This window comes from Carettochelys insculpta, chromosome 2, assembly GCF_033958435.1.
Source record: "Carettochelys insculpta isolate YL-2023 chromosome 2, ASM3395843v1, whole genome shotgun sequence".
NCBI lineage: Eukaryota > Metazoa > Chordata > Testudines > Carettochelyidae > Carettochelys > Carettochelys insculpta.
Window position 1 is genome coordinate 172,364,010 of NC_134138.1, and position 20,647 is coordinate 172,384,656.

The 20,647-nt window shown below is 44.8% G+C and overlaps 1 protein-coding gene across 2 annotated transcripts in view; it reads left to right on the top strand.

Annotated features, from left to right (window-relative positions):
- Positions 1-651: 651 nt before the first annotated feature.
- GRB10 (growth factor receptor bound protein 10) overlaps positions 652-20,647 on the top strand; it is a 208,972-nt gene continuing 188,976 nt past the window's right edge. For both annotated transcript variants that reach the window (XR_012644539.1, XM_074988028.1), the window contains exon 1: positions 652-1,022. The gene's annotated coding sequence lies outside the window, so the exon portion shown is untranslated. The remainder of the gene's footprint in view (positions 1,023-20,647) is intronic.

Below are 20,647 nucleotides of genomic sequence, written 5' to 3' on the forward strand. Positions count from 1 at the left end.
TTTCTGTGGGTGCCAGTTCACAGGAAAAACTGCGTGTGTAAGTGGGAACAGTGAGCATGTGAACTGGGAGTGTATAAATGGAGATAGGAAACACAATAAATCGAAGCCGCCTGGCGTGTACACAGGAGCGTGGAAGAGCGCAGTGGATGCGGGCGCAAACGGGTGTGTAAGGAGGGGGGTTGCCCGCAGGAGTCCAGGGAGCGAGCGAGAGGCTGAGTGTGAGTGTGCCACCGCACGCTGGGCGTGTTGGCACGCCAACCAGCCTGGGCGAGGCGCGTGCCGCGTGCGCAAGGCGCAAGTCCGCGGGTGGGCACACGTGTCCGCTCCGCACCCGAGCGGCCCTGGGAGCCGGGGGCGCGCAGCGAGGGCTCTGTCCGCAGCCGGACTCCAAGGGCGCGGCGCGGGAGCCGAGCCGCCGCACTAAACCTCCCCCCAGAGACCGGGGCGGGCAGCACCGCTCCAGCGGAGCGCCCCGGAGCGGAGCGGCGTGGCGTGGCGCGGCGCGGCGCGGCGCCTCGGCCCGCTGCCGGCTGGGCGGGGAGGCGGCGGCTGGGCTGGGGCGTGGACGGCTCGGGCTGCGGCTGCGTGGAGGCGGCGCCGGGGTGGGAGGTGGGTTTAAAGCCTATTAAAGGGGGTGGGGGGCGGCGGAGATGATGCGTCCTAAGCTGGAGAGTCAGCTGAGTCCGAAGGCAGCCGCGCTGGGCGGCGGGGGCACGTAGCCGCGGGCTCGCAGCAGCAGCGCAGGGGAGGAGGGTGGCGGCGGCGGCGGCGGCGGCGCAGGCTCCGGCGCGGCAGCCCCCGGCAGAAGTTTTCTTTGCAGCTGCCCCACGCCCCGAGAGCGGAACTCCCCCCAGCAGCCCCCGCTGCCGCCTGCACTCCCGGCCCGGCGGCGAAACTTGCCGGCAGCCTGCGCGGCAAACGGAGCCGGACGCGCGCGGAGCGGCAGCCCAGAGCGGGAGGGGGCGGCGCCGGTGGCCGGCGGGAGGCCACGAGGGCCAAAGAGGCGCCGCGAGTAGCAGCAGGTACGAGCCCCGGGCGGCACGGGAGCCGAGCCGAGGGGGCGCTGTGCGGGCGCCGGGGTGGGAGAGCCGGACATGCCCCGCCCCGCCCTGACCGGACCGGGGAAGAGCCGGGGGCTCTCTGGGGGGTGGGCGCACGAGCGCGAGCGCAGCCTGCAGCGGCGCGCGGGGGCACCGCCGAGGTTCTCGTGCCAGGGGCAGTGCGCTTGTCTGCCGCGGCAGGCGCGCCGGCTCCTTCGGGCCCAGATTAGCGCGGAGGGCGGGGGAGGGAGGAGTGCGCCAGCGCCGCCGGCTGCGGGTTTAGTCGGGCACTTCCAAAACTTCCCGACGGCCCCGGAGTCGGGGGGGGACTGGAGCCGCCCCCCTCACAGGACTTTAGGCGCGTTTCGGTGCGACGAATCAGTTGGTGGGAGTTGGCTGGGCTCTTCTCTCCCCTGGCCCGGGACTAGCGCCTGGGGGGAGTCTTTGAGCCTGTGCGCACATTTGCACCGTTGCGTTGTCAGCCCGCAGAGACTTTCAAGCCCCAAGGAAGAGTGTGTGTGTGTGTGGTGGCGGGGCGGAGCTCAGCGGAGATCTTGTGCTACAGAATAAGGTCCGTGGTCTTAATCCCCCGTGAACGTGGTCCTCCCAGCCTGGTTTTCCCCCTTGCACCAGTTCAGAGGGCTGCTTGTACTGAGTGGCCTGGGCTTGGCTTTATCGGCAACTGCAGTTGCTTTTCGGGGGCCTCGAGAAGGCTAAAGGGATCCTTTTGCTTTGCTCTTCCTAGAGGTATTAACAGTTTGGGTCTGAAATCCTCACACCCACTCCCCCATTTTTTTTTTTCTGTTGAGGAAGAATAACCGAGGCAAAGGAGAGTTCACAGCGTTGCCACTTCCTCTGCTGCCACCTGTCCTCTCCACTGTTTTGTAAAGCTGCGAGGAGAGCTGGAAAAAAGACCCCAAGTATCTGGGAATAGTTGAGCGTTATGGGAAGGGGGGCAACATTTTGGTGGCTTCTGGGTAATATTAGGTAGAGTCCTGTAATCCATAAAATGTGAAATAAGGCTTCTGGAGGTAACAGGGAAAGGTTTTTACCTTCTTCTCTCTTGTCCTCCTCTATGTCTAACTCGTGATTAGAGGTAGAGTAGGGGAAAGCTGTTCCACATGGGGTTTCCTTCTATACATTGTTTGCCTTGTAACAAACTGGGACTTGAACTGTATGATCTTATAAATAAATCGGTTTTTCCGGTCATGGAAGCATAGAAAAGTAGGGTTGGAAGAGACCTCAGGAGGTCATCTGGTCCAACCCCCAAAAATGCACTGTTGCAAAAATCTCTTGGCTGTTGTTTAAACCCTCACTCTACTTTTATTCCTTAAGATCCACGTAAGGCATTATTTTAGAACAGTATGGAAAGTGCTGATTCAGCACTTGGGAACAGCACTGCAACTGCAGTGAAGTTCTGTGTAAAATGTTTTGATTTGTTGAACTGGAAACATATGTTTCTGATATGTCAAAGCAATACTCACCAAGGTTCACCAAGCAAGCCCGGGCTTATTCATGATTTTGCTCATATGAAGTGGGAGACAGCAATTGGCATCATACAGGGTTTGGGAGTAGAATGTTGGATTTCTAAAATTGCACTACTGCATCTGATGAAGTGTCTCTTTGCCCACAAAAGCTTATGCTCCAAAATATGTTAGCCTATAAGGTGCCACAGGACTTCTTGTGGTTTTTAGAATTGCACTTGCTAGTCAAATGAAATTGTCACTTCACTGTTGAGTGGTTTTTTAATCCAAGCTTTTGTAGGAGGTGTAATCAGTAAATAGTTACAAGATTTCAGTTTGATTTATTCTTAAATTCAAGGGCTCATTGTACTTACAGCACTCAGAGGTACAGGGAAGGGCAACAAGGCTAATCCCAGGATTGAAAGGAGTGAGGTATAAGAACATTTTTTAAAAATATATGGAGATTAGGCAACTTGAGTGGAAGAAGGAAGAGTGCCTGAATCATTAAATGCTGTAAATGACAGCCTTGCTGGCTGCTTCAGTTCATTGGGACAGTGGGTGAGGCAAAATATACATGTAATTTCCTTAGCAAAATCTGAATGGATGAAATGTGGCTATTCAAGAAGCATATTCCTCTCTCTCTTGCCTTTGGTCTTAGTATGTACAGTTGTGGTCTAATGAATAAACTTAATATTTGATATCAAGATTTGATTGGCTCAATCTACTTTTTTAAAACATGCTACACAGTACAGCGCAAACAGATTGCTGTTTGGTAACATCTGTTCTGAATGATAATGTAGGGAGGGAGATTCCTACACATGTCTGAAATTGTTTCTTTCTTCCCTCCCTCCCCCAACCTGCTAATAATGTAGTTCATTTGCACTCTTTGTTCTTAAAGTAGATCCTGTTTGCTCTGGCTGGATATTCTAGTGAGTTTCCTTGGTTTTTGTCAGTCAATATATCCTCTTCCCTGCTGTGGTGTATGTTGGCTGCCAACCTCTAACCCAGGCGTGACTTGCTTTCAGAATAAATAAGAAGTGCCGCTGAAAGCATTACCTAAATGTGTAATGTATATCTGCATTTCAGTTCTGCTCATAGAAAATAACTAGTCATATGCAGAGTGAACATTTGCAACCCTCTGTCTTCTATGTACTTAGCTGACTTTGAATCTAGCAAGCATCCCTACAAGTTATCCTACAAACTCTGGGCTGGATCCTGAATTGCTGTTCGCTGGCATGCGAGGGCTGAAAGTAACTGGATCTCCCTGGCTATGGGTTTCTTCCAAAATGGGATGTCACCAACTTTCATAGAGGCAGTGTAGCAAGGCCATGTGCCATCTTCCAACAGTCCATGAAATACTGGTGGGAATGAGGAGGATCTCTGACAATCCCCTGCTAGCAGATATCCAATTGGAGACTGTTGGCAGCTGGTATGGTGCAGAGCAGCTCTAGGCTGGGAGCCACAACCAGCTTCACTGAAGTTTTCCCCTTACACACAACAGATCGTCTCAGTATGCATATGCTGAGGTGGTAGTGTGTAACTGTGAATGGCGAGTTGCACAGGAAAAGCCACTCATACAAGGGAACATAACACGAGAGGGCTTTAAGGAGTTGTACTAGCTTGCACTTGTAGGACTCTGGATGCACTCAGCTTGATTTGCCTAGCTACTGGTGTCACTGAATATAGTAAAAACTCTCCTGTGAACATGATTCCTTTGCTTTAAAAGTTTGCTTGAAATCAGATTGAACAAACATTTAAAGCCCATTTTGTGATGTTGTGTAACTTAATGGGTTGTGGTCATGTTGCTGTATTCGTTTCTTAGCACCTCCATTCTGTCCCTATGGTAATTATTACTAGGGATGCATGAACTGGTTTTCAATGTGAAATATTTTTTCTCCTACAGAATTTTTTTCAACCACACTCAAGTTAGCAAAAGCAGAGACTATTCTTTTGAAATTTGAGCTGTCTGTCCCTATGAAATGTTTATGGAGGCAATGCAGGTATGACCCTTCCAATCATATCTTATTGCAGTCTTTTCAGTAGCTTTCCTCAGGGCTTACTCTCTTTTTAGGTAGAAAAATTTAGACTGAGATGTGTCCCCCCCCCCCCCTTGACTGCTGGGGGGAGTTTCAGTAGATCCAGTTCGTGAAAGGACCAGCTGGCACACAACACAGTCTGCAGCGTCGGTTTGAGGGCTCTGTTTTTGTGATGGTGTCTGAGGATCACTTATATTGCATGTGCTTGCTGATCCCACACACTAGGGTTAACTGTGGAGATACAGTGGGTCTTCTCAATGTGCAGTTTCCTCCAGAAATGTTATGCAGTGTTTGTCATAGCATTTATTATCATGTTGCCTCACAATCATATGGCCCTCGCTTTCAAGCAGGGTACTGATACAATGGCATTCTCAGTTACAGTAAATCTTAACATTTCAGCTTTGTTCAGAGGCCAGAATCAGTAAACGTGAACTAGTTCCAAAAAAGGCAACTGCACACAAGTAGGTCATCATGAATGAGGTAATTGTAAACATATGTTTACTTAAACTACTGGTAAACTGGCATCTGATTTTTCCCAACATAAATTAGTGCCAGTTTCTACTAGTTCTCAGCAGGAAGAAAATAGGAAATCAAACTTTTCTGGCAGGCTGTATTGAGCATGCTGTGGAGGAAATGTTCAGCAGTCCAGTGAAAGCAAAAGAAGCCCGAGATCTAAAGTTTTAAAAGGCTTGGATAACACTCTCTTACAAAGCAACAGTTGTGGTTGTTGTACTTTGGATGAATTGCTGAATAGACTGCTCAAAGTACTACTGTCCTGTGTGAACAGGGGGACACAAAAGCCAAAAAACTAAGCTGAAGATGGGTTGTGTTGAGGGTATGTTATGAATATGAGCTAGTGTTGCTGGGTGAGGAATGAGTGATTCTGCAGTCTGCTGCAATATCACTCTTGATTACATGGTGATGGTGAGAAAATGCTGTTTAGTAATGCAACAGGGGCTCTATTACTCATAATCTTGGGACTCCTGTTTTTTGACATCTTAGCTGCAGCCCTGGCACTTTCAAGAAGCGCACTTAGAATTTTCATTGTTTCACAGCACATGTAACTTTGTTGAACTTAAAACCAAAACAGCAAAACAAAAACAAACAAACCTGCAACCAGCCAATCCAGTTAATAGTTGTACTTCCAGATCATTTTAAGTGCTGATTGCTATCACTGTACAAAAACCTGAAACCTTTTTGTCCTGAACCTATCTTGATGGTAGTGTGAGTGTACAAGAAGCATCTCATCTCCTGGAGCAATTAAGATGACATTTTGCAAAACAATAGAATGTAAATGTTTTTCATTGGGAAGTAGCTTTTGGATTGAATCGCATGGAGTATCTAGAAATCTGCCTTGCAGCTTGCTTGAAAATTCCTTATATGAAAAACCCTTCGATTGCTGGCAAAGAATTGGGGCCTTCAAAAGCTGGTGGTTCCACTCCTTCTCTGCCTTGTAGTCTGTTCCCCCTTAAGCTTACCAGATGGATGACTTTGAACCCTCTTTTTCTTTATGCTTTCCTTGATGTATATAAAATGTTTAACTTCTAGGTATCCTTCTAAAAATGTCAGCTAATGGTTTTTGAAACATCACAGAGATGAAGGTCAATTCAGGCAACTTATATTGACTTCTCTGAAGCGTTTAGACACTAAGCTTAACTAATTATCAGACTTTGAAATTCATATACTAAAACTGTCCATTACTCCTAACAAAAACTTGGAGGGGAAAAGGGAATGGGAACTGAGGCTTGACTTCGCACCCTCCCCCCCCCCCGCCCAGGGGCTGCACTAGTAACTTTTTACAATCTTGAACTTATTCCAGAACGTGAATTGGCTCCTTTATGTCAAAATACATGCATAGATGTAAACTTGTAAAAGCTAAAATATCAGAAGCTTAGAACTCTTAAGCTATGGTTATTCTATAGTGCTCTGTCAAGTGAAGTCACTGTCAGAAGAGTTTTACTGATAAAACTTCGGTCGCCAGAGTGTGGCCACACACACACAAGCCAATTAGAAGAACGCTCTGCTCTGTCGACAAAGTGGCTGGACTGCCTGTTGTTCTGGAAGCCCTGTCTGTCAAGAGAGGATTCCCTCTTCCCTCCCCACCCCCCCCGAGTGTGCACACAGCTTTTTTGTTGTCAGAACCTGTGGACAAAAGACACTCCTCTTTATCTGGAAGAGGCAGAAGGCTGTCAGCAGAAGTGTAGACTTTTGTTGATATATTGTTGAGAAAATGCATTTTGTGTGTGGATATTCCACCCACTCTTTTCAATAAAACTGGGGTTTTGTCAGCAAAACTCCCTAGTATAGCCTAGTGTAGCCTTAGCCTTGTGACTACTGTTTTTCTCCAAGTACATGGCCTTTGTTCTAAATGGATATTAACATACAGTTGAGCTAGAAGAGTTGTGGTGCAAATGGCTTTTCATTATGTTCTGTTCATGTTGAACTAGAAGTGCCCTCTGCATTATGAGTGATTCTTCTACATTACCAAACTTCTCAGTGCCTGGAAATAAGTGGGGTCTGCATAGTCTGAGTTACATGCCTACTTTCCCTTTTTGAAGAACAGGGGGAACTAGGCACCTTAAATATGACCCACAGAAGGCAACTTGCTAGGTGAGGTGCTGCTTAAATTAGACAATAGGAGCTGCTGATGAAAAGGATGAGTTCTTACCCTACCCTTCTCATAGGCCATTTCTACACAGGCCATTTCCTTCGGAAGTGGCATGCTAATACACGGAGCAAAAGATGCTAATGAGGCACGGATGTAAATTCCCTGCACCTCATTAGCATAATGTCATGTGATTTGGAGTCTGGAAGACCGTTCTTCTGGATTCCAAAACATCATGTAGAAGCACAGCCCTGAGGGGTGGGGGGGCGCTTCCTTCCAGAAGCCCCATGGTACATTTTTTTTTTTTTTTTTCTTTCTTCAGAGCACCCAGGCTGGGGTTCTATTAGCTGGGTCTGCCAGAGGGATGTGGTCTCCCAGCTGTGCGGTTTTCCCCCTCCTCTGGCCGGGGATCCTATGGCTGGGCCTGCCATTCAGACTCAGCACCCCAGCTGGCTCCCAGCCATGGGGTGAGTACTGGCACCTCCTTTTTCTTTCTCTCTTCAGAAAAGCACTGGGGATGTTACGCCTAGAAACATGCTTCTCAAAGGCTTGGGCAGGGTTCAGGCTGGCTGTCCAGGTACCAACCCACCCAAGTCCCATGGGCATGGACCTGAGAGGCTGTCCCAAGCTGCTGTTTGTGCTGTCATGGGCTAAGCTGCTATTTTTAGAATATTGGCTCCAAGCAGGATAGAGTTAGTTCCTAGAAGACAAATATCTCTCTGCTTCTAGCTGTAGTTTAGACCTCTCTCTTGTCATGGCCTTTCTAGAGGGGAAGCTGTTTGGCTTTTAAAACTGATCAGAAACAAAAAGACCAGTGAGGTTTGTATTTGGTTTACATGAATCAAAGGCTTTGATTTTTATTGAGCAGGATATTGTGGTAAACTGCTACAGGCAGCAGCCCTTGACAGTTAAGCCATATCTTGATTGAGCCCCACCTTGTTTGCTTGAAATCTTCATCAGAGTTGAGGAGGACTGAAAATTCAGCTGTAGCAACAGAACAGGTCAAATACTACTTGCGGTGTGCACCTTAGTATGCAGTAGCTGGCAGTTTAGCCAGGATGGGCCTAAATGGGAATTGTTAATTGACACTTTGTCTGGATCTTATAAATTTCTGTAACTTTATAATAGTCTAGTTTTTAGACTTCATCTTCCCTGTCTTCCTAACACCCCATTTCTGGCAGTTCAAGTCCTCCCAACTACACTGCTTCCATGGCCACAGAATATCTTAAAGCTTTTCAGCATGCAATAAACTTGAGGTGCAAAGCCTAAATATCAACACTATATTGATATTTGTCAATATTGTTGAGATGTATAAAGCCTAAATATCAACACTACAGGAATCTCTCAGTTTAACGGGCTGATGTGGGGAAGGGGTGTCTGTCAATGCTGATAGCCTGTTAAATAGGAGGGTTTACTGTATTGGCCCTAACGTGGCTTCCCCCCGCCACCCCACCAATAAATGGGCTGTTCACCAGAGCTGCTGTGGCTGGAGCACTGTAGCAGCCACAGGAGCTGCTGCCATGCGCTCCTCCCACCAGGGATGAGGCGTGCATGCGAGCAGATGACACTCACATATATGCCCCACGCCTGGTGGGAGGAGCTTGTGGCGGTTCCTGCAGCAGCAGTGGTGGTCCAGGCCTTGGTGAGGCTCCTCTAGCAGCGGGTCCAGTGAGTACTTTCTTTGTTTTTGGGGGGGGGGGGAGGGGGGTTGTATTCAGCAGACTTCAGGGACAATGGGGGGGCTGGCAGATGTATGTTGTTCCCAAAGTCTGCTGAATTGACGTCTGCTAAATTGGGGGTTTACTTTGTTTCACACATTGGGACATAGTTTTTCCATCCTCCTGATACCCGAGCACACCAGATAAATCAAACGGCCACTTTGTGTGACTCTATGGGAAGAACAGTAAGGAGGGAAGAACAAACTAAAGACTTCCCCATAAAGAGCCTAAAATTTAACTCGTAAAGCAAATTCCTTATAGTGAAACTGGACTGAATATTATAGGAAGAGAACTGTAGGTGTTCTGTATTGCAGTGAGAAAAAGCTTTGAAATCCTTACTCTCCAGACTGGTAAAAGCATACAGTGCCATAAGGTGCTCAAAAGGAAGGGTGGGATGAGTAGACATGAAAGGTCTGAGAGAGCTTCTAAGTCAAAGGAGCAATTCTGTAGCACAGCTGAAACTAGAGGTATATAGTGTGCGTAGTAAGTAGAGATCAAATGTTTCGTATGAATATGAGGAGACTTAAAAAATACAACAAGATGGTGGTTCAGGCAACTTTTTCATCGTGCTATCAGAAGTGCTGCTTCTCCCAAATGCTGCATTAGCAGGATTGAAGAAGGCAGTGTTGGACACACACAATTGTGACCTACCATAAAATCATTTAACCTTTTCTCTTTCGAAGACTGGAGGTAAAACTGCTAGTAGTCATTACAAAGGCAGCTGTTCGTGAAGAGACTAGAATTTCTCAGACCTTTCATTTCTAGTCATCCCACACTTCACTTTAAGCATCTTGTGGTGCTTAACTTAATTTAAAGGTTCCATTGCAAAGTTAAACTGGTGCGTAGTTCTTGCTAACACGGAGTGGCTTACGGATTTGGAAGCACTTAAGCTGGTAAATTTCCCAAGAGCGGCTTTTTTTAATGCCCAAGCACTAGTGCAGGATGGCCAATCCGTGGTTCTTTGAGTGATTAAATGTGGCTCCTGCTGCTCTGCCCATGTGCCCCTGTGCTTGGTGGGAGAAGATCATGGTGGTGGTGGCAACTCTGGTGACATGCCAGCATTGAGTTTGAACGGGGGAGGGAGTTGCTGGCTTTGGGAGAGCGGAGGGCATTGAGATGTGGGGGAAGGGCTGGGGATGCCTGGCTCTGGGGGATATACAAATATTTAATACCTGGCTCTTTGCACTCTATCCAAGTCTGTTAGTCCCCTAACTGATGGGGCACCCCTGCTAGCAGTTAAGGTCCATTCTGCCTTAATGTTTCAGACCGAACAAATCCATGGGAAAAATATCTAGTAATGACGAGTCTAAAAGGAATCCACCAGGAAAAAGAAGTTTGTATTAATGCCACGCTGTTGGAGTCAGAACAGACAGGCATTTAGGCATGGAATTTAGTGTTTGTGTGCAGTGGAGCTTGGCTAAGGCTTTATCTTGCCCGAGTCTGCGTCTGTTACAAGATAAATTTGAATTTATTTATATAGATTTTTTTTCCCTAATTCTGGAATCTGTAAGTGTGTGTGTGTGTGTGTGCGTGCATGCTTTTTTTTTGACCATTCTCATTTCCCATGTGCTCCCCGCAAAGCTGGGTCTTTGCTGCTACGTGCACAAATTGGCTAACATTGATTGTTGCAGTAGTGCATCGTGGGAAACTATCCCACAGTTTCCTCATCCCTGTAGCATTCTGGGTATTCTCACTGGTCTTGACGTCCTCTTCCCCCATTGCATTTTCCTCATTCTCCTCCTGCTCCCTGAAAATAAATTCATCCCTGGAAATAATGCAGAGACCCTCCTAGTTAGAATTTTTGCTTTCCCCCCCACCCCCCATTACATTGCCAACACGGGTGCAGCGACTGTATTCTCAACTGGCCATCCACTGAGTGTCCTACCTCCCATCATTGCATGCCGGTGATCCCAAAAATGAGTGCAGGGACCTGGACTTTTTTTTTTTTTGAAAAGAGTGAGAAGGAAGGGATAGGAAAGTTATTGGAAAAAAGAATTTTTGGCTTCCCCCTTCGCTGTATTGGTACTGGGGAGAGTCTTTGGCTTTCCTGTGCATTATAAGGCTTTCCATGCAAGGACTGTGTTCTCAACTGCCCATCCACTGAGTGTCCCACCTTCCATCATTGCAAGTGATCCCTGAAAATAATACAGGGGTCTGGACTGTGTTTTTTAAAGTGAGAAGAGAAAGAGAGAGGTGCAGGAAAAGGCATTTCTGGTGTCCCCCTGGCAGCAACAAGCCCTGGTTTATGCAAATGGAGCAGTGGAGTGGGCAGCCAATTGAGGTGGTCCTTCCCCATGGCAACAGCTGAACCCTGAATTTCTTAGCTGCTGGGGGAGTTTTCTCTGGTGGCAGCAAGGCTTGATGTGGGTCAAGGGGAGGTGTTCAGTGGGGGACCAGTAAGGGTGGTCCTTCCCCCACTGTCAGCAATCGTCCCAGTATCTTAACCACCCTTGGAGCTCTAAATGTGCAACTGGCAGCATTGTCAGCACCAAAGGGTGGGCACATCCTTTTGTTGGGTTGTGGGCTAGCCACGTGATGTGGCTGAGAGTGGGAAAGACCCATGCTATATGGCGCCTGTGGGGGAGTGAAGGGGGTTCACACGCAAATGTAAACCACTGAGAAAAAGTTTCTCTGTGTTATGGAAGCATGACCCCCAGCACGGCCTTGATGTGGTACAGTGGGGCATGGGCTGGTGCCAGGAAGCTCAGAAAAATCTAGCAAGTGTACAGACAGTGAAGACAGTCACGTGGTAAAATTGAGCTAACTGAATTAAACTTGAATTTATCTCGTGGTGTAGGCACAGCCTGAGCGACTCAAGAGGAATCCTCAAACTTGACTGACGAGCTAGCAGGGCTTAGAAGCAGTGTTTCTTCAACTATATTTTGTGGAACACTGGTATTCTGTGAACAACTCGCAGGTGTGCTGTGAGCATTTGATTTTTTGATGTCCTACACTGATGTTAAAACCAGATGCTACTTCATTACTATACCACCTGATCTAATTATGTCACTTTTGTTTTTGCAGTACATGTTGCTGTTTTGGTCTGGCAACAGTTTTTTTTGAGGAGAATTTTCCATAGGTGTTCCTCGTTAAAAGTATAATTGTTTGGTGTTCCATGGTGTCAAGAAGTTTACGAAACAGTGCTCTGAAGAGTAACACAGAAACTAATCTATTGCAGTAGATACCTAGTTTGGCCCCATTTTGAACACTGGCTGTTAAACGTAATTAAAGACCAGTTCAGATGTCTAAAAATTTGATAATGCAAATACTAATTCTCATGTCTAAATTCAGTTTGAAAATTGGACTCTGAAGCTGGATGTGTTGTCTGCTGCCATTATTTCCTGCAGGAGATAGTTTACAGGAAATGTTCTGTGGTATTGGTCATTCTATCAACCAGACTAGATGGTCTCTTTTTTTTTTTTTTTATATTCACGTCCGCAGTTCTTAAACTTCATCAACCCAAGAATGCTCATTTTCACTTAAAATAGTTTTGTGGACCCCAAGCCTACTGATATTTGCTTGCTTTTGTTTGTTTGTTTGTTTTGAAGAAAAAAGTAATAGAAAAACTATGTATGTATTTATAAACTGTACCACTAAGATTTACCTTATTGTATTACTAAACAGATACATAAATATGTCTGGGTAAAGAACTATTCTTTATTTTCACCATTTAAATTTAAACAGCTAGAAAACTTCACATCTTCTCCCAAACTTCTCTCCTGCCTCTTTCTATCCCCTGCTCTGAGCGTATCCCCTCCTTGATAGTCCTTCTCCTTCCAGTCCCCTCTGCTTACTGCTGAATAGTGGGAGGGAGAAGGAAGAGTTGATCAGTGGGGATGGTGGCCGTGGACAAGACAGGGACATGACTCGTGACACCCCCCCCCACCCCTGGAGTACTCTCTGAACCCCAGTGTGAAAATATGATGATCTAGGTCATTTTGACATGCAGATCAGACATGCAAGTTTGTCTTAATAGTAAGATTACTATAGGTGTGTGGCTTTATACTCCCCCCGCCGCCCCAAAAACTAACTAACAAAAAAAAAAAAAAAAAAACTTTTGCAGATGGCACTTTGTCAGAATTCTAGACTAGAACTCTTGCAGCAACGCATATAGCAGTGTTTAACTAGAATTGTGTTGGCACAAATACATGAATTTCTTTCTTTAAGGCAGGGTTTCCCAAACTTTATGTAGTTGGGACCTGAGGTTTTTTTTTAAGTATCTTTCATTTTCTGGCCCAAAAATAAACACATTTTTAAAAAAAATGAGTACATTTTCATTATTATTTAGTCACAATAATAGTACATAGTATTAATCTTGATATAAAATACTTAAGTGCCTAACTTATTTTTTCCTTAGTTGTTGAGGAAAATACAGAATATACCAAGTTAATAGGATTCTGTGTGATGATGTGCATAGTTTTTCTAAGGACTGGTATTTTTTTTTCCCCCAAGAACTTGTTCTGGGGCACAGACCACACTCTGGGAAACACCGCTTTAAAGCGGTGCGGATAGGAAGTGCAAATAACTCAATCTCCATCACTAACACTTTAACCTCTTGGCTGGTTGAAACGGAAATTGATTCTCTATGAAAATACTTCCATCGTGGTTGTAAAGGGTTGTTGCTCTTGGTTTGTTTGAAAGCGTCACTACTGCTGTTCGGTAAAATGGCTCACTTCAAGGAGTTATCTTGTAATAAGTAAAATCAGATAAAAGCACATCTGTGTTGTATCTCTTAGCAACTGGTGGGCCTCAGTTTGCTATAGCTGGAAACTGTCGTAGGTTTCCAGGCTCCATCCTCCTTGCTCTAATTCAGAGATTGCATGAAAGACCCTTTCCAGGTACCATTACCACACCACCTCCCAACTTCCTGTTTGAACTAGAAATATTGATACTGAAATGAGTGTGAAAATAGCTTTGGGTCTTTAGACCGCTCTCCTCCCAGTAAAGTCAGTAAGTGGCAGTTTTCTGTCCCTTCAATGAAGAATTACACTTGATTTTGAGTTGTCAAATCATTACGCGGCTAAAACAAACAAGGGTAGGGTGCACAGACAAGCAGTCAAGACATGAAGTTCCTGCTTTCTGGAATGTTGCTTATAAGACAACGTGAACAGCATATTTCTTCAGAAACTTTTAGCCAGCTTCTTTTAGTTCAGCACCAGCTAATGAGAGAGCTTTGATTACTCCCACTTCCTTTCACTTTGAAAAGTTCAGTCTTAGCATATGGTGCCCACATATATGTATCAAGACTCACACCTTCTTCCTGTAACCATCAAAATATTGCCTTCCGTGGCTGAGTGAATGACAAGCTTTTTAATAAACTTTGTTTTCACAAAATATCACATGAAGTGTGTGAAGAGACAAGTCGCTACTTAAACTATAAACAGGGTAGGGATTTTTTTCTTTGTGTTGTCACTAAAGTTACTTCAAACCTAAAATGTTAATTAGCATTTTTAAAAAGTAGTACAATTCTTTGGCAAATACAGGTTGTATTTGACAGTTTCTTTTAACAGTCCACATTAGATCATCATGACCCCTGTCCATTTTGCATTCCTCTGAGTTGTGGTGCTAGGCAAGAGCATTGGTGTAATACTCTGTGAGGGAGCAGGATTAAAACCAAGTGGCAGGAAATGGTCTAGTAGATCTCATTTCCAGAACTGAATCCAGAAAGTCCTAACATTGCTGTCTGGTAGTTCATTCTGATGCAGGGAATAAGTGGTTGTATGAGGGTATTAGAAAGGCCATTGGGCTGATTAAAGAGCAAGATAATTCCACTGAAAGATAAGGGTGACAGTATTATGACAGATAAAAGGGAAGCAACTGGAGAGGTGGGTTGAGCACTATGAAATGGTACATACTCAAGGGAGTGTGTAGTAGAACCATGTGTTCTATGAATTGCCTGGATTTGAAGTTACGGCTTTGCTGGATGCCATATCTACACTAGAGTAACTTGAACAAAACATCAAAAAAATTCCCAAGATCAAAAGCTTCAATATCAGACTGGTCACCTGCTGAAATTTATAAATATACCAAGAAGACTTGTGGTAAAGGTTGCATGAGATACTGCTACTCTATTGAAAATCAGTTTCTTCCCACCAACATTTTGAAAAAATGAAAAGGAGACAAAAGTGAACGTAATATCAGAGGGATATCTTCTCTTAACAACAGCAACAAAAAAAAAACAGGAAAAAAAGTCTGGTAAATCTACAGTAAACTGGGGACTGGGAGGTTATTGGGTATTCAAATAGTCTTGATAATAGAAAAGTATATCTAGCAATCATAGGGCTGGAAGGGATCTCAGGAGGTCATCAAGCCCAGCCCCCTGCTTCAAGCAGGATCAGCCCCAACTAAGTCATCACAGCCAGGACCTTGTCAAGCTGGGACTTAAAAACTTCTAGGGATGGAGAATCCACCACCACTCTAGGCAATGCGTTCCAATACTTCTCCACCCTCTTGGTGAGGTAGTTTTTCCTGATATTCAACCTATTCCTCTCCTTCTGTAACTTCAGGTCAATGCTCCTTGTTCTGCTGTGTGCCACCACTGAGAACAGTTTCTCTCCATCCTCTTTAGAGCTCCCCTTCAGGAAGTTAAAGGCTGCTATTAAATCATCCCTTAGTTTTCTCTTATGTAAACTAAACAAGCCCAAATCCCTCAGCCTCTCCTCATTGGTCACGGGCTCCAGTGCCTTAATAAATTTTGATGCCTTCCACTGAACCTGCTCCAGCACATCTACATGCTTTTATACTGGGGGGGTCCAAAACTGGACACAGTATTCCAGATGTGGCCTCACCAGTGCCGAACAGAGGGGAACAACCAATTCTCTAGATCTGCTTGAAATGCTCCTCCTAATGCACTCTAATATGCCGTTAGCCTTCTTGGCTACAAGGGCACACTGTTTACTCATATCCAGCCTTTCATCCACCATAACCCCCTAGGTCCCTTTCCACTGCGCTGCTGCTTAGCCAGTTGGTCCCCAGCTTATAACAACGCTTGGGATTCTTCTGTCCCAAGTGTAGAACTCTACACTTCTCCTTGTTGAACTGCATCAGATTTCTTTTGGTTCAATCCTCCAATTTATCCAGGTCACCCTGAATCCTATCTGTACCCTGCAGCGTAGCTACCTCTCCCCCTAGCTTTGTGTCGTCTGCAAACTGAGAGTGCAATCCAGTCCCTCATCCAGGTCATTAATAAAGATGTTGAACAACACCGGCCCCAGAACCGAGCCTTGCATAACACTAAAGAAAAACAAGATTAGATGTTAAGAAACAAATGTATGCAGAGTACTTTATTTGCCAACAATAGTAGTATTGTACACTGTAAACTTATATGTATTTGCTGTATTTATTTGTATTTTCCATAAGTACAGGTTATTGAAAGTAAATGTAATTTAAATTTACCTGTGTTTAAAATGCTGGTTATTTGAAAGTTTTGGATGGTAGAATGCTGGATATGAAAGAGTTTACTGTAAAAGAATACAGTTTTAAAACTTCAATTTTTTTAGCTGTAAGAAGCTATCCTCAGTCACTTTGACTTCCTCTCAGAAAGGTCCACCTTAGACATGATCTTTGTAAGACAGCTGCATAGTTCACTGGACATGGCTTTTATAGATTTAGCAAAAGCCTTTAATTTTACTTGGTCATGATTTTGTTTGGAAGAAGCTTGGTTGTCCCCTATATTGCTAAACCTTGAAGTTTTTACATGCTAGCATGAAGGTAACTAGTGTAGGAAAACCAAGAGTCTGATTCATTTAACATAAATGGAGTGAAGCAAGGTTGTGTCTGGCTCCTACATTGTAATATTTACCTCTTCTTCCTTGTTCAGCACATATTCTGTGATGCTTGGGAAGTGTCTCTTAGCACTCGATACATCTATTTAACGTTGCAAGGTTCAGTGTTAAGACCTAGGTGAAGGAGATCGCATCATATGGCACCTGTTGTTTGCAGATGGTGTAGCCCTTGTGGATGATAATGTTGATTCCTTACAACAGCTTAATTACCAAGTTTTCTGATTCATGACAAATCTTTGGGCTAGCGTTAAGCTTGAAGAATTATCATATACCAGTGTTCCTCAGAACCAGTTCCAGATATCGCTCTAGGTCTGTGTCTACACTTGCATTACTCTTTTGAAAGAGGTATGCAAATAAGGTGAATCTGTAAAATACAAATGAGGTGCAGATTTGCTTACCTGGCACCTCATTTGCCTATTCTTTCAAAAGAAGCTGTTTCGAAATAAGAAGAAAACCAGTGTAGACGCTGCTCTTTTAAAAGTAAACCCCATGTTTGAAAATCCTTTCCCCTTTTTTTATTGGAAGAAGGATTCTTTTTGAAGGTGGGGCTTACTTTTGAAAGAGCAGCGTCTACACTGGTTTTCTTTTTATTTCGAAATAGCTTCTTTTGAAAGAATAGACAAATGAGGTGCCAGGTAAGCAAATCTGCACCTCATTTGCGTTTCCATTTACCTCATTTGCATACCTCTTTCAAAAGAGGAATGCAAGTGTAGACACAGCCATGATGATGATGATGATGATGATGATGATGACAGGTTTTGCTGGGCTGTATGGTTACCAGCCACATAAATCTTAATGCTGTGCTTATTTGTGGAATCAGCAAAGCAGCTCAAAACTTTGGTCTTTTGCAAGATGGAGCCTGGAACAATAACAAATTGTCAACTATTGTGAAAGATCTGTAGTTGAGACTTATACACTCTTCTGTGTGGCTCAGAAACATGGATGGCTTATGTCAAACACAAAAAAACGAAGAGCTTCCATATGGGCTGCTTGTGAAAAGCAAAGAAGATGGAAGATTGACAAAAGTGGACGTGTGGTATTCATGGAACAATCTTTAGTAAGAAAACACCTGGGTATCCTAGATTACAGGATCCCAAAGCAGGTGCTGGGCTATAAAACTTGCGAAGGATCTAGAAAGAGGCAGATAGCTGCACAAATTTCGGGAGGTTTGCAGAGTTGATTCGGTGTCTTTGGAATCACTGTGGATGATTGGGAAAGGAGTGCAGAATGACGCTCTGGTTGGTGGAGTCAGTTTGGAGAGAGAGTGAGGTGTTGAGGCAGACTGGGTCAAGTGTTTTGATGACTGGCATAAGAGCAGGAAAGAATTTGCTGTTCAGATTCAGAGAATTGCTAATGCATGGTGTACCCTATCTGAGAGGACTGTCATTTGTGCTTTGGACTTTGTGGCAGTGTGTTTCTTTGATGGCTCTTTACATCACACTCTCTAAGCAGCAGTACTGTTGAGTGACGAGCTTGTTAGGCAGTTACCCATTACATGGTATGCTGCATAGCTCCCCCTTTTGTGTGCCTTGCCTCTATGGAGACTTCAACTGGAATGTTGAAGCCCAAACAGAACTATGCTGTGTGTTGGAAAGTCCATGCTACAGCACCACCTCTGACCAGGTGGAGCATTGCACTAGAGGTTATTCTGTGTCTGTCTGTCTGCTGGGGCAGTCAGTCTGTTCCCTTCTTGCCTGAGTTCCATGGGGGGGTATCTGGCTTTCCTCACTTGTGATGAGGTCAGATGGTCCTGCTGCCCCAGGAGGTCTGGAAGTTCATGCAGCTTGTAAGTTGGTCTCTTCCCCCTCCCCCCCGCCCCCCCAATATTGGCCTGCCAGCTCCATTAGGATCCAGTTCAGTGCTATGAAGCCAGGCAGGCAGAATCAGGATTCTGTGATGCCATTTGTGCCCTGAACTACTTCCTATCTCCCCTTCTGTAGACTTTTCAGCCTGTTGGTACAGTCATTCCTGCTCAGAGCACTGTCTCTCTCAGCCTTTCTCAAAGTTTGCTTGACAGCAGTTCCCTTCAGCTTGCTTGCTTCTCTGGCAGTGGCCCCATGCCTCACTTTCTAAGGTGTTTTATCTTCCCAGGTGCTGTGAGGTTGCAGGTCAGCATTAGCCTCCACTACTTGTATTAAGCCCTTGGTTGCTACGCAAGCATGGAGTATATACATCCCACCGCATATGCCCAACAAAGTAGTGCTGAATGGACTGTCAGAGTAACTATGTCAAAATCTTGTGGGGAGGAAAATGGAAGTAACAATTATCGGTCTCAACAGGGTTCATCTCCCCCAGCTCAGCTTCCCTTGATTGTTGCCAGAGGGCATTCTTGTGAAGTGAGAGAATCCTAAATGCAAGCCAGATTGTTCATTCCAGGTTGAGCTTCTCTAATACGGCGCACTCTCATCCATAATCCAGCACGATTTTTTGTTAGTCGGAGAACCATTTATCATGGCAGTGGCTAAGTTTCCTGTAGTCCCAGAAAGTTTGTTTCCAGCCACCAGTCCTGGTTCTCTGTTCTGTGCTGTAATTTATCCCCTAAATGTCTTCTAAGAGCCCGGTAATCAGTGGAAGTGTTGGTAATGCTGCTAGACAATATTGACCTCCTGTGGTCCGGCAGATTCTCTCATTTTGTGCCAGTCATGTCCCCAGGGTGCCAGATTAGGGAGGTTCAACCTTTATTGTAATTTTACATTGTCAGATCTGTAGCAAAACAGGGTATACCAGTGATATCTACTAAGAGAACACTTCAAAAATAGTTCTCTTTCAGCTAACTTATTCTGCCTTAAGAATCCTAGGTTGTTGTTGGGTGACCTTTGGCTAATTTTTGTTTAAAGGCATTGCTAACTTGAAGTGAATAGTCAGGTATCCATCTACCTTGTGGCATGAAAGTCTGTTGCATGGAGGGTGTGCTCTCCACTCAGGTGAGGCCTCCCTTATGGAGGTTGGAAGGTTGTTGTCAGCATTGTCTACATTTGTGAGAATTGTAAAGCATTCATTCTCCTGAGGATAGAAGTCCCTCTGACGATGTTTGATGTGGAGTTCTTTTTTTCTCTTGACTTACCGTTGACCTTGCCTGATAGTAAAAAATATTGGTATCAAGTTGCTGTGCAGTCCATGAGCAAGTTGCTCTTCTACCTACAGTCTGCAGTAATTGTGTTTTTCTTAAAGTGGTTCCTGTTCATTTGTAGTTTTGATTATTCAGATAATTTAACACTCTTCTGTAATTTCAATATTAAATGCTCAGACTTGCGTTCTTTATTTTTTTTAGAGTTCTGTTCTCACATCTGTACAGGAACCTAGTGTGGGCATGCAGTTTTTGCCCCCTTCCCTGCAAACTGTTTGCTACTATTGATTCCTTGATCACATCTGTGGAAGATGATGATGATGTTGTTCCAAATACAAACTAGGTCACAGGAGTAGTTCCTCAATACTGTATTTTTTCAATGTGTATTTGTGACTTTTTTTAAGAGCTTTCTGGTGGTAGAGAGACCTTGACGGTAACAACTGATACCTAGCAGTCTTGAGGCTCTACATCTAGGAACTGGTGCCAGTGATAGGTTTGTACCCTCCCCCATTCATAATAAACTGAAAATGCGCTTCTGATAAGTGGAAGTATATGGTTATGGTCAATAAGCCTTTTTCTGCTCTTAGAATAAAGATGGCCAAATTCATTTTCCAGTAATGTTAAAACTTAGAGATTTATCCTTCCCATAGCTTTAGTAGGAAATATTCTGTAGCCCATGTCACTGTGTGTACTATTTGCTCAGATTGGTAACATGGATGTACTTAATTTGATCCTGGACTTGTGAATAAAATGAGCACCAGTTTAAAAATTACACTTCTGGTTTAGTTTTGCCTTTGTAACATCCGAGGGTACATCTATACTTACTGGAAGATGGACCTGACCCTAGTGGGGGCACATGAAATTGAATTATCAGGGCTCAACAGTCAACCCTCTTACTCTCCTTCATTGCAGGGAGTAAGAGAGGTTGCCCGGC